This window comes from Diceros bicornis, chromosome 28 (assembly GCF_020826845.1).
Source record: "Diceros bicornis minor isolate mBicDic1 chromosome 28, mDicBic1.mat.cur, whole genome shotgun sequence".
Classification (NCBI taxonomy): Eukaryota; Metazoa; Chordata; class Mammalia; order Perissodactyla; family Rhinocerotidae; genus Diceros; species Diceros bicornis.
The window spans coordinates 39,995,133-40,007,837 of NC_080767.1; the positions used below are offsets into that span (position 1 = coordinate 39,995,133).

At 42.6% G+C, this 12,705-nt stretch overlaps 1 protein-coding gene across 5 annotated transcripts in view; it reads right to left on the reverse strand.

The window, feature by feature from the left end:
• The window catches only part of TSC1 (TSC complex subunit 1), a 57,400-nt gene extending 45,179 nt beyond the window's left edge, over positions 1-12,221 (reverse strand). For 2 of the 5 annotated variants that reach the window (XM_058524374.1, XM_058524370.1), the window contains exons 1-2: positions 12,036-12,219; positions 2,078-2,140 (exon numbers count right to left, since the gene is read on the reverse strand). The gene's annotated coding sequence lies outside the window, so the exon portion shown is untranslated. Of the gene's footprint in view, positions 1-2,077; positions 2,141-12,035 lie in introns of all 5 variants that reach the window. The other 3 variants (XM_058524373.1, XM_058524371.1, XM_058524372.1) reach the window with 3 other exon arrangements.
• Positions 12,222-12,705: the final 484 nt, after the last annotated feature.

A 12,705-nucleotide genomic window follows, 5' to 3' on the forward strand; every position in this document is an offset into this window, starting at 1 on the left:
CGGGCCGCCGAAGCAGAACACACGAACTTAATCGCTACGACACCGGGCTGGCCCCCATAGAATTGTTTTGTAGCATTTCTTACAAACGAAATAACCTTTAAGAACTGCATTTAATTTGTAGTCTTTCAAGAAAAAGTCATACTTGGGAAATTTTCACATCTTGTGAGGATGAATTAAAAATACAACGTCAACCTGTCACTTCGATTTCATGACATGAAAAAATTCCAAAATCACAGCCAACAACATCTATGAGAAATCATCTCCAAGCCAAACATAAAGAATGTAGAATATGAAGAAAATAATGTTAAGAAAAAAATGAAATACCCAAACACATTTTGGGTATTTCACACTAATCAGATTCCAAAACAGACTTTACAAAAATGCTTTAGGAAGACAATTTCTTGTAGTTTTCTATCTAAGGAGGCTAAAAATTTAAACAAAAGGCTCGTCAAAATGATTGCTACAGGTTGCCAACAATTTTAGTAGCTGAAGATGAAGGACTTTTGAGGTTTGCCTAAGCTATGAATCCCAGGTACAGGTTCCTTCTGGAAAACAATCTACCAGAAACTCTCTTGAATTACATTCTGCTCTGTCCAAAAAGGTTAGTGATGGGACTAAATGTGGCAGTTGAAGACGAACGTCTATTTGGTATCACACACGTCTAACACAGTGACCACAGGAGCAATCTAGCAGCTGATAATGCTAACAAATATTTTTCCTACATTAAAACTTTAAAAATCTGGCTGCTAAAATGTAATAAAATTGCAATAATGAAAAAAGTTTAATGAAATTTGAGATTTATGGTGTGTGCTATTCAGCTTGGGCCTCAATGATACAAACACCTGACCACCTGACATTGGGTTCAAATTCATATTCAGTAGACTTCTAAAAAGGGACAGCGTGAAGTATACATAAAAAATTTGAAAATGCAAAGTCAAACTTAGAAAGCTTCTCCTACTTGTGAGAGAACAATACTTTCACTTTCTTGTTAGACAGTCTACAATCTGTATTAAGTCCTGTTTGTGAACAAACATTGATCTTTCAGGCAAAAGATTATTATTTTGCAATTATATTATTAATTATAATTATTTCACAATTCCTATGACATAAGGTGAGGCAGACAGTGACAGAATATGGTAATGGCAACCAGTGAGATCCATCAGCTCTCGGTGTATAAAGACAGCGAACCAAACACCTTCCCTACACCCTTCCCGGAGACACACCATGTTGCTGCATTGGCCACTCTTTCTGGTAAACTCAAAATTATAGCTCAGTGATCAGTCAGGTCACCAAGACTAAATTCATATCCACAGAAATGCCAGAGCCTCAATATTTATGAAAGATACATTCTGGGACTTTGAAAATCCTCCAATTCCTAGAAACCACTACAGCATATAATTTATCCAAAAAAAATAATGAAGACAATTAATAGATAAAACCATGTTAAGATGTAAATGCTAATTCATCAGTTTAGGGGTTCTCAGCCCAGGATGTACACTAGAATCACCTGGAGAATTTATAAAATCCTGAAGCCCAGGCCTCACTCCAGAGCAGGTTAGGGGGTGGGGTCCAGATCGTACATTTGGTTTGTTTTTATAAACCCAAGGATTTCTAAGGTACAGCCAGGGTTGAGAACTTCTGCACTAGTTAAATGACTTACTCCAACACAAGGCTTCAATTTAATTTAGTGGTTAAAACCAAACTTTGCTGCTAGACAAAACTAATTTGAGTCACCGGTTTACCTGTGTACTAGCTATACAACCTTAGGAAAACTACATAATATCTCAGAGCCCAATTCTTCATCTGTAAAATGGGGATACACCAAAAGTGTGGCTGTGAAGAAGAAAATAAATAACACATATAATGCACTTAGTGCCTGGCAATGAAAAAGCAATTAAATCATGAGTAGTATGACTAATTACTTCACACCACAGAAGGCTCAGTTCCTGGCAAGCAGCTAAAACCATAAACGTCAAATCCTGAATGCAAAGAAACACCTATGCAAAAGTAAGACCAGGGACTAGATGAACAATTCCCTTCCATCTTCCCCCAAACCCTGACTGAGTTTATACCTTACCTGTTCTGGGAACAACCGGTACTTCAGTTTCCAGTGCTGTCAACCTGGTGTCTTTCATGGTCACTGAAGGGAAAAAAAACACATATATGTACATAATAAACTTACAGTGAAATGACATCCCAGATGCAGTCAGAGGGAGTTTAGGGTTCATCTGGTCAACCTCCTTCCTCCTCTGTTCCTGACAGGTGGCCATCTGGTTTCCACTGGAATGAACACTTACAATCATTGGGTGCATGTGCCTCTTCCTATCTACATTTCTGAACAGCTGGTTGCTAGAAAATTCTTTACATTGTGCTGAACTTGTAATCTCTTCCTTTTGTTAACTGTCTGTTTATAAGAGCTATAAACGAATGGGCAGTAAATGAATGGGTAGGGTAGGCTCTAGAATTAGAGTTCCGAGCTGAAATCCAAGTTCTGCCATTTATTAGCCGTGTAACTTTTGGCTATTTATTTTAAGTCTCTAACATCTAACCTTAAGTTATCTCATTTGTAAAATGAGAAGAAGAACGGCATCTACCTCCTAAGGCTATGAGGATCAAACAAGATGAAGCATCCTATAGCCCTCAGCACAGTGTGTGGCCCAGAGTATTTACTCAAGAAGCCCTGTGAGGTGGGCCCCAAGAGTAGGAACAGTGCCAGGCTCAAAGCACTAGTGGGCCTGCATTGCCTCATCACCCACCATGTTCCCTTCCCTCCCTAGGACCCTGCTCCACTAGCCTCTCAGTCACTCAGCCAAGCCTCAGGCACTCCACTTCAGGACCACGTACACGCTGTCTCTGTGCCTGGGAGAATCGACCCCTGTCCCCCTCCCAACTAAGTCTTCACCTTTAAAATCTCAGCTTAAACATTCGCTTCATCGGAGAAGCCTTCGCTTCCCTCCACTCCTATGCTCCAGACTAGGCCAGGTCCCCTGTTAAATACTCTTAGCAGCCTATATTTCTTTGTCACTTACCGCAACCCAATTAAATAAGTGTAATTAGTTATCGAATATGTCTCCCTCAGTAGAACAGAAGTTACATCCAGGAAGAAAGAGAAGCTTATTTGGTACTTTATCTCCAGCAGCTACCACAGTGTCTGGTACTTGTTGACTGAATGACTATGAGTTAAAATATTTCTTAAACAAATGCCTAAAGCCGAATTCTGCCTTCAAAACAGCACAAACTTAATCTAATCCTTCTACATGACAAGCATAAAATGTTTGTGAATAGCTATCATTTCTCTACTTTCTTCCCCTTTTTGTCCTACTTTCCGTCCAAATTACCTCATGTTAAATATCCATGTTAAATATGAGTATATATAAATACATTCCAGTTTGCTTTTAAAATGTGGGCCCTTCAAACTATATTTAGGTACAGTCTGATCATGAGATTTTAAGCTCCATGAGGACAGGGACCATCTGTTTGGTCCACCAATGGACACCCAGGGCCTATTTCAGTGTCTGGCACCCAAGAGGCAAATATACCCTGTTCAGGTCAGCAAAGATTTCATCAGTTTCTTTGGTAGCCATTCCAGGGCTGAATACAAAGTAGGAAAGCTGAGCCTCATACACTATATCCACCTAATTACACAAAGCACAAAAAACCTGGAAACAAGTCCTTAAATATACAATCCTGGTCCAAGTCAAACTAGTAGATTGAGCAACTCTCTTCACAATTAAAATCTCTTGCTCCAGATGACAGGGTAATTTTATTTCCTTGTGGAGAGCATTCTAGGCATTAAACACCAACGGTCTTCAGTGGCATATGCAAGCGTGAGTGCAGTGCTGGGAGGCAGGCTTGCTTTTCAGAAAGGCCAACCAAACCATTCAGACAGGGAGTGCTCGCCCAGCCACAGCCACTCAACCAAGTACAGAGCTGGAATTAAAACACGGGAGCCTCTAATCTTTAAAATCTTAAAATCAGCTGTTAGTCTGGTGAGTCATTTAGACTTCCTCTTACAATTAACCCCAGTTGGATCTTTTACCTGAAAAGGAATATCTAAGGCAAGGGTTGAATTAGGATATACATAAGATGAGATCTTGTAGCCTGCTCAGTCAAGATCACTGTCTTAGAGGGCCCGCCCTATGGCTTAGTGGTTGGGTGCGCGCGCTCCGCTGCTGGCGGCCCGGGTTCTATCCCAGGTGTGCACTGACGCACCGCTTCTCCGGCCATGCTGAGGCCGCGTCCCACATGCAGCAACTAGAAGGATGTGCATCTATGAAACACAACTGTCTACTGGGGCTTTGGGGGAAAAATAAATAAACAAAATTATAAAAAAAAAAAGATCACTGTCTTAGACAAAGGCACTGGCATAGGAAATCAGAATGTTTTTGTCTAATGCTCAACATTAAGACTTCTTAACTTCTTTACCATCATGTTAACAATGGTAATGGTAATAAATCAGCATCAATTTAATGTTGGCGTATCAAACGATACCTGCAGTTATTTATATTTTAAGTGTTTATTTACTTATTCATTTATATTTAAATCCTGCCCTATGGAGGTACTGCTAGGTAAAATCATCCTGGGCAGTAAAGTGAGATGTGCATTCCTGATCAGAAGTGAGGAATGAAGGAGACTGCCCTCAAAGATGTGTACCTCTAAAGGGTATGGATGGAAACACCTGTCAGAGCATAATAGTCAATCCATGTCCTTACCTTCAAAAGCCAAATTAAAAAAGAAACACATCCCCAGACCCAGATTTTTCCTCTTTGATATCTGACCTGACCCAAAAGTTGTGTTCTCACCTAAATGCAACATTGTAATTGCACTTCTACAAGCAGTCTTTTTGAATAAAAACACAGGGTAGGTTTGAGGAAGAAGATGAGGGCTCTGTGCTTTAGTATTTTGAGATTAAACAGAAGGAACATAGGTCAATTTGTTTTCATAGTTCACCTTAATTAATTTCATTCTTTAGGTGTTAACAGATAGATGGCTTAGATACCTGGGATTACACATGAACTCCAGTGTAACAGCCACGTATAGCTGTCATTAGCAGGAACTGTACACATTTTTTCATCTCTCTGCCCTAGGTAAGATATATTACGTGCTGTGAGAGAGTTAAGAGCTATAAAACCTTTGTGAAATACTAGTGGCAGGTACCTAAAATGCCTTTAGAAAGCATTTTATCTGAAAATGTCTGTTGAATACTCAGACTTTTGGGAACCCAGTGTTGTACGTGGCCTTCTACCCCCAGGACTCCCCTGAACTGTAAATCACATGAAAATAGGGAATTACATATCATATCACCTAAGATAATTTTGTGCACACTTGTCTAGGATGTAAAAACACAACTAAGGGTATACATGAAGGCAGATGTCTCCTCACTGTAACTTGTTTTCCATACTCAGGCTTTTATCTAAACAAATTCAAAGACTTTAGATACAGGTTCAAGCATGGATGGACTATTTCATTATCAAGTACAGTATAGGTAGAGCAGAAACATGACACTGTTAACAGTACAGATAATACTATTATTATGTTAATAATACACCATTACACTATTAAGTCCAGCTCTGGCTCAGGAACTCTCAGGTGATTCTTAGAGTAATATTCTATGAAGTGAACAAGGTGCCTTCAGCACAAATGCATCCAGAAAGGTAAGACACTAGTTCCAGCTCACTCTTCCTGCTGATGCACAGAAAGAAGGAGAAAGGGGTAGGAAATACTACTTAGTATGTGAGAGTAAAACAGCTGATGGCAAAACCTGCCAAAACGCGTGGTCATGTGTGATTTAAACGGTCTCTGCAGTTGTAGTCCCTCTCAAGGTTATATAAACAGGGCAGGAGAGCTCCAGATTTTCCATTCAGAATTTTTGCCATTAGGGACCTTGAACAACTTGCTGAAGCTTATACCCTATTTCAAAGGTGAATCCTCCAGTAACTTGCCTATAGGGACAGAGCTTGATTTTGGTAACGCACAGCTCCTCTATAAATAATGGTTCTTATGTTTTGACTTTCCATTAGCGTCAACAAAATTATTTACCAAGAAAATACAGGCCCAGACAGATACCATGTATGTTTCCAAAAGTCACTATACAGAGCTTCCCCTAAAAGAAATCTGAGCAAACTGTAAGATTTCTTTAGGTTTCAAGCTCATGGGACTAAAATAAAAATATCCTAGGGAATAAAGGCACAGGGTTTCATAGTCTAGGAAGGAGATTCTCAAATGCTGTCCTCACACCAGCAACGTAAGTGTCACCTAGGGCATCCATTAGAAATGCAAATACTTGGGCCTTGCCCCAGACCTCTGAATCAGAAACTTTGCCGGGGCCAGCCCCGTGGCTTAGCAGTTAGTGCTCGTGCTCCACTACTGGTGGCCCGGGTTCGGATCCGGACGCACACCGACGCACCGCTTGTTGGGCCATGCTGAGGCGGCATCCCACATACAGCAACTAGAAGGATGTGCAACTATGACATACAACTATCTACTGGGGCTTTGGGGAGAAGAAGGGAAAAAAAAAGGAGGAGGATTGGCAATAGATGTTAGCTCAGGGCTGGTCTTTTTCAGCAAAAAGAGGAGGATTGGCATGGATGTTAGCTCAGGGCTGATCTTCCTCACAAAGAAAAAAAAAAACTTTGGGGGTGGGGTCTTCTGGGTGATTGTGACGCACACTAACGGTTGAGAACCCCTGGCCTAGGAAGAAGAAAGAAGGACGAAGGCAAGAAACATGAAATGTACATTTAATATACATTTTATATATACTTTGAGGTTCAAAGGAAAAAAAAAAACAGATAGTCCATAAACCTTGGAAAAAAGCCTAGTGGAATGCCACCAGGTGCTAAAGGTACCAGCATGGACCGAATGCCATGCCAAGCCTGACTAGCATTTAGCAACTTACATACCTGAGTTCTCCACTTTTAATTTTTTCTAATATGGCACCTAAGCTTGAATTCCCAGTGAAGTATAAAGACTCTTTCAAAATAAAAGTTTAACAAAATGATTTATAATACAGGGGCCGGCCCCGTGGCTTAGCGGTTAAGTGCGCGCACTCCGCTACTGGCGGCCCGGGTTCCGATCCCGGGCACGCACCGACGCACCGCTTCTCCGGCCATGCTGAGGCCGCGTCCCACATACAGCAACTAGAGGGATGTGCAACTATGACATACAACTATCTACTGGGGCTTTGGGGGGAGGGGGAAGGAGGAGGATTGGCAATAGATGTTAGCTCAGAGCTGGTCTTCCTCAGCAAAAAGAGGAGGATTAGCATGGATGTTAGCTCAGGGCTGATCTTCCTCACCAAAAAAAAAAAAAAAAAAAAGCAACATTAAAACAAACAAACAAAAATGATTTATAATACAAATAGTACACAGGCCCATCTTTAAAAGACTTGGGCCTTTCCTACCTACCGGTTAAAAATAAAAAAGATTGTTTTTAATAAAGCCCAAGTCCATTTTTAATAGCAGTAATCTATCTAGAATGATCAGCTGGGCTTCAAGCTGGGTCCATGAAGTTCCAGAAGCCATATCCAAAATTTCAGATCTGTATGAATTTTTTTGGTAGTGATGGGACAGAAAGGAATATTTGGTCCATATCATCCCACAGATTTTCAGAGGGAAACTGAGGCCCCCGCAAAAGTTAAGAGCCAGTGACCCATGAGTTAGTCTATGAGATCTGCAGTTCAGCCAGTTTATCACAGCGAAAGATTAAATGCTTGGGCTCTGGAGTCAGCCCACGGGGTTCAAATCCCAGCTCAGCCACTGAGTAAGTGACCTTATGCAATTTACTTCAACTTCCTAAGCTTTAGTTTCCTCCCCTCCTTATCCTGTCTCTTAACGCTCTGCAAAGACGTAATGGGTTCACACATATAAAATACTTAGCACGGTGTTTGGCACACATGTACTCAATAAATATAAACTTTATTATAACAATATTACTACTAAACAAAATGTATTGCTGGGTAAGTAAGGCTCAGCAGTCTATCCATTTAACAACTTATATTTGAAACATTGATAAAACCATTCTATAACTTAAAATGGATACACTTCGTGTTTGTTACTGTGCTCTGTAAACTACTCAGAGTAGCGCAGGTCTTAACAATTACAGACATTAAGGTCACTACATCTGTTCTTCCTTATCACTCCCCACTGGGTCTTCCATCACCAACGGAAGGGTAAAACTGTCCTTTGTCACTCAACTACTTCATAGCCTCTACCACCACTATCTTTACTTTAGAAAGTGACCTGTAAGTTCTAGGCCACTAACTACCATGTCTTGTTTTGTATCAAAGCTAGGTTTTTAAGGCACTTTACTCATTATATGACAATCTGAATTCATTCAACCTTAAAAAGTACTCTGTTACCTTTTGCTACTTTTCTGTATAGAACAAAAGTCAGCACTGCACAAGAGAAGGGACAAGAAGAAATTGGCAAGGTCCTGAGATTATATATAATCTTTTATATACATATATAATTTTTTATTCTCCCCTCCCGAAAAATAGACACTAGACATTAAATTACTTATTTCTAGCAACTATCAGCTTAAAAAGTAAATCAGAAAAATAATCTCAAATTGCTGATGGTAGACCTCTTTCAGACCAACTTAAATGGAAAAAAATGAGTATTTCATGCAAACTGAATTATATTAAACACTGAGGGGGAAAAACTCAGTGTTTGAGTATATACTAATTACATACATATTTTTTCAAAGCAAAAAGCTACAGGTTTGAATGCTATTGTGTATACTTTTCTTCCTTGCGTGCAGCTACTTAAACAACAAAACTAATACAAATAAAACTAATCTCTCAAAGAGAGATTTATAATATGTGGAACTTACAGGGAACTACCTTTGAAAAATAATGTGATACAGGGCCGGCCCCGTGGCTTAGCGGTTAAGTGCGCGCGCTCTGCTACTAGCGGCCCGGGTTCGGATCCCGGGCGTGCACCGATGCACCGCTTCTCCGGCCATGTTAAGGCCGCGTCCCACATACAGCAACTAGAAGGATGTGCAACTATGACATACAACCAGCTTTGGGGGGAAAAAAAAAGGAGGAGGATTGGCAATAGATGTTAGCTCAGAGCCAGTCTTCCTCAGCAAAAAGAGGAGGATTAGCATGGATGTTAGCTCAGGGCTGATCTTCCTCACAAAAAAAATAAAAATAAAAAATAAAATAAATAAAAATAACGTGATATAAAGGAAAAGAAACAAGTCATCAATCAACAGCTCAGGCTAAAAGTCAGCAATTTCCTTAGTTATTATAAAGCCATTAACATTTTCATTCAATCAATTTAGTCAGAATGTTTAACTGAAACCCCAGGAGGACTTTAAACCACAGAAATTTAGACTTAGAAATCTCTAATTTACAATCCAATTCTCTTATTTCACAGATGAAGAAACTGAAGCATAGAGAACTTAAGTGACTCGTTAAAAGTCACTTTAGAAAAGTTTGAAATGGTTGATGTTCTGCTGTATTTGGCGCATCTACATCCGAGAATATCCAATTAATTCCAGGAAAAGCTAATTTTAGTCCACTGTGGCCCTGGAACCCTGAAAAGAACATACCTGTACACCAACAAACTTTGAAAGAAGATAGAGCTGTAAGATCAAGTCAGCTGTAATTCAGAGCCCAAAATTCACTCACCACTACACATACCAGAGGTTAGAAGCTATTTTAAGCAATGCCTCTGCAATAAATTATAAATTAAAAGAAAAACAGCCAAATGGAAACTTTAAGCCAGTGGTCCTCAACCTCTGGTGCACATCAGAATCACCCATGACTTCTTCCAAACTATTTATCCAGGGTGTCTTCCAAGACCTAATATGTAGGTCTTGGTAATATGTAGGTCTACCTATTCCGGGGCCAGACATCTGTGATGGAGGTTCTGATAAACATTACTGCTTGAGATCTCGTTTCCGGCAATTTCATTGTTCTGTAAACATCACATAGACAGGTATATATTTGATTTGTCCTAGTAAGACTGTTCAGTTTCTTCTCACAAATGAAACCAGGCATGCACAGAAGGCATCGTGTTACACCACGACAGTAGCAGTACCGGATGTCTTCACTCTTAACCCAGTGAGGAAGAGTACAACTGAGTCACAGGATTTGAGACACTCCAATTTAATGAAAACAAGGAGGCTCATAGCCGCCTAGGAGTCTGTCTAACTAGGAATTTAGGAACATACCAAGTCTTCATGACACCAGGAAACGCATGAGGCAAAGAAAGCTTACATCATCCGCCCTTCCAGGCACGTGATGTAACAGTATTTTGGATAAGATATTAACTTTAGTAAGAGGATATTTTCCATTTACATCTTCTATAAATACTCTTAAGTTTACACCAGGTGGTTAGAGGAAGATTCTGCAGCTCCCAAGGGCAATAGCAAAAAATGTTTCAGTGTTTCTGAGGAGCCTCATTTGCCTGATGCATGACTGGTAAAGGTACATTTCCCTACGCAACCCTAAATCACTTTTCACATTTGCATATTCCAGGTTTACTCAGGAATGCTCAACTTAAGAATCACAGGTGGTTGCTCAGTAAATCAAGGGTTCCCAGAAGATTCGGTTTTATAATGCTGCTTGGAATTTACAGCTCCACTTTGCCAGCACGTTTGAATTCAGATAACTCCAAGCTGATCCCAAAATTATAAATCAAAGGATCTCAGAAGAGTATTATTCTATTTTAGTACTTTTACAGCTTACTCTATGTAAAGTGAAGTGCTATTTCTATGCTTTCTATAAAAAATTCAGCTAGGATTTTAGCAGGACTTCTTTCCGCTGAAAACTCCTCAGTTTTATAAAAACACCAAATACTTTCCAGCCTAATTTAGACTAACATGTTTACATATATTACACTGCCATCTCAAACAAAAGCTGAGGTCCATAAGCAAGTGCAGCCCTCTTCAAAATTACACACACAGGCACGGGAGCACAAACTTTGGTCAATTGATTAATTCTAATCACTTAATTAGAATGACAGGCCAGCTTTGATCAAATAACAGATAAATGAGAGTCATGTGAGTATAAATAATGACAAGACTATAATCTTGGAATTAGACCCCAGTTCCAGTACTGGCTCAGACACTCCTAGAGGTGTGACCTTGGGCAAGTTACCCTAATCTCTCCGGGACTCAGTTTCTTCATCTGAGAAATGGAGGTATTAATAGTGGCTTCTTCCCTTCGTCGCCAGGACCAAAAGAGATAATGATTGCAAACCACTTCCACTCCATAAACGCAAGCCGTTGTTCTTCGGAGGACAGCCCCCCCCCCAAGTCCCCCCTCCCCTCAAAACACATCAAGCAAAACTCTTTAACAGGAAACACAAAGAAAGAGCTTTCAATCGAAAGGTCTCACTGCAGGCTCTTCGTCCTCCAGTTCCTCAAATGAATGAATGAGCGTCTAGGAGTGGCTCTGCAAATAGCTGTCTCTTAAGAATCACCTCTGCTGACTTTAAGGTAACTAACTGTCCTTCATCGTCAATTACACACCCACAAGCACACCCGGAGCGAGGCACTCCAGTCATGCAAATTTCAGCGGAAACACTGAGTCCAGGCGATCCTTGATGCTCACAGACAGTCTCCATTCATTCTCCCCCCACCCCTGACCCCTCTCATCAAGCCTTGGGACCAGCCCCACCCCCCGGCCCTTCCCCTCCAGCTGAGGGGTTCTCCTCTGCCCTCCGCACCCCCGCGGAAACCTATCACCTGGCCAAGTAAGGGGCTGGCGAAGGGGCCCACCTCACACCTGCCCTCGGCACCGCGGCCCGGGGGTGCAGCCGTCCCCTCGGCCGCCGAGGAGGGGCGAAGTGCCAGCTCGGCCCGCCTCTCCTCCCCAGGGACCCGCTAGCCCTGCCGGGCCCCGCCGGAGAGAGCGCGTAATAACAGGGGGGGAGTAGCTCTTAGAACCCCCCTTCCCGGGGTCTCCTCCCCAGCAAGTGAGCCCCTTGCCCCAGCCCTCCGGGGCCTCCCAGACTAGGGTGACGGTGCCAGGGCTGCCCCGAGAAGCCCCCATGAAAACGAGGGGGCGACACCCCCATACTCACCCACCGTCTCCTCCCCCTCAGCTGTTTACCTCACAGTCCCTCCAGCCTACAGGGCGCCGCCATCTTGGACGTACAGCACCTCCCCCCGTCGTGAAATGTCCACGGCCGACTGCAGCCTCCGCCACGAAAAAGAGTCCACAGCGGGGTCTCGCCTCCCCCTCGAACCCAGGGACAGGTGAACGCGGTCGGCAGCCCCTTTGGACGAAAGAGGCCATTCTGCTCATTACTGATGACGCGAACCAGTCGAAAAAAAACCAAGGAGAGTTTGTAAGGTAGGGGGGCGGGGACAGGCGGAAGGATCCCGAAAGGAGGCCGCTGAGAGATCTTGTGACTCCGAAGGAGGCAAAAAGAAGGGCCGGCGCGGCGGGAGGAGCCACGCGAGAGAGCGAGGGGCGGGGCGGCGGTCACGTGGCCAGGCCGGCCAGGCGGGAGGGGCTGTGCGAGAGGCGTAAACAAGTTCGCCGGGCTGGGTGTGGTTGGTGTGCCTGCTGCTGGACCCGGGATGTTTTTCTCCTTCGCAGACCCAGTCTCCCGCTAGGGTGGGCTTGTGTCCCCGGCCACAGAGCTGCGATCCTTTTCCCACAGAGCCACTGGGGCCCGCCTGGGTGCAGGGTCTGCATTGGAGCCTTAGAGGAGTGGCAGGCAGCTCACCCAGGGAAGGAGGGCAGCG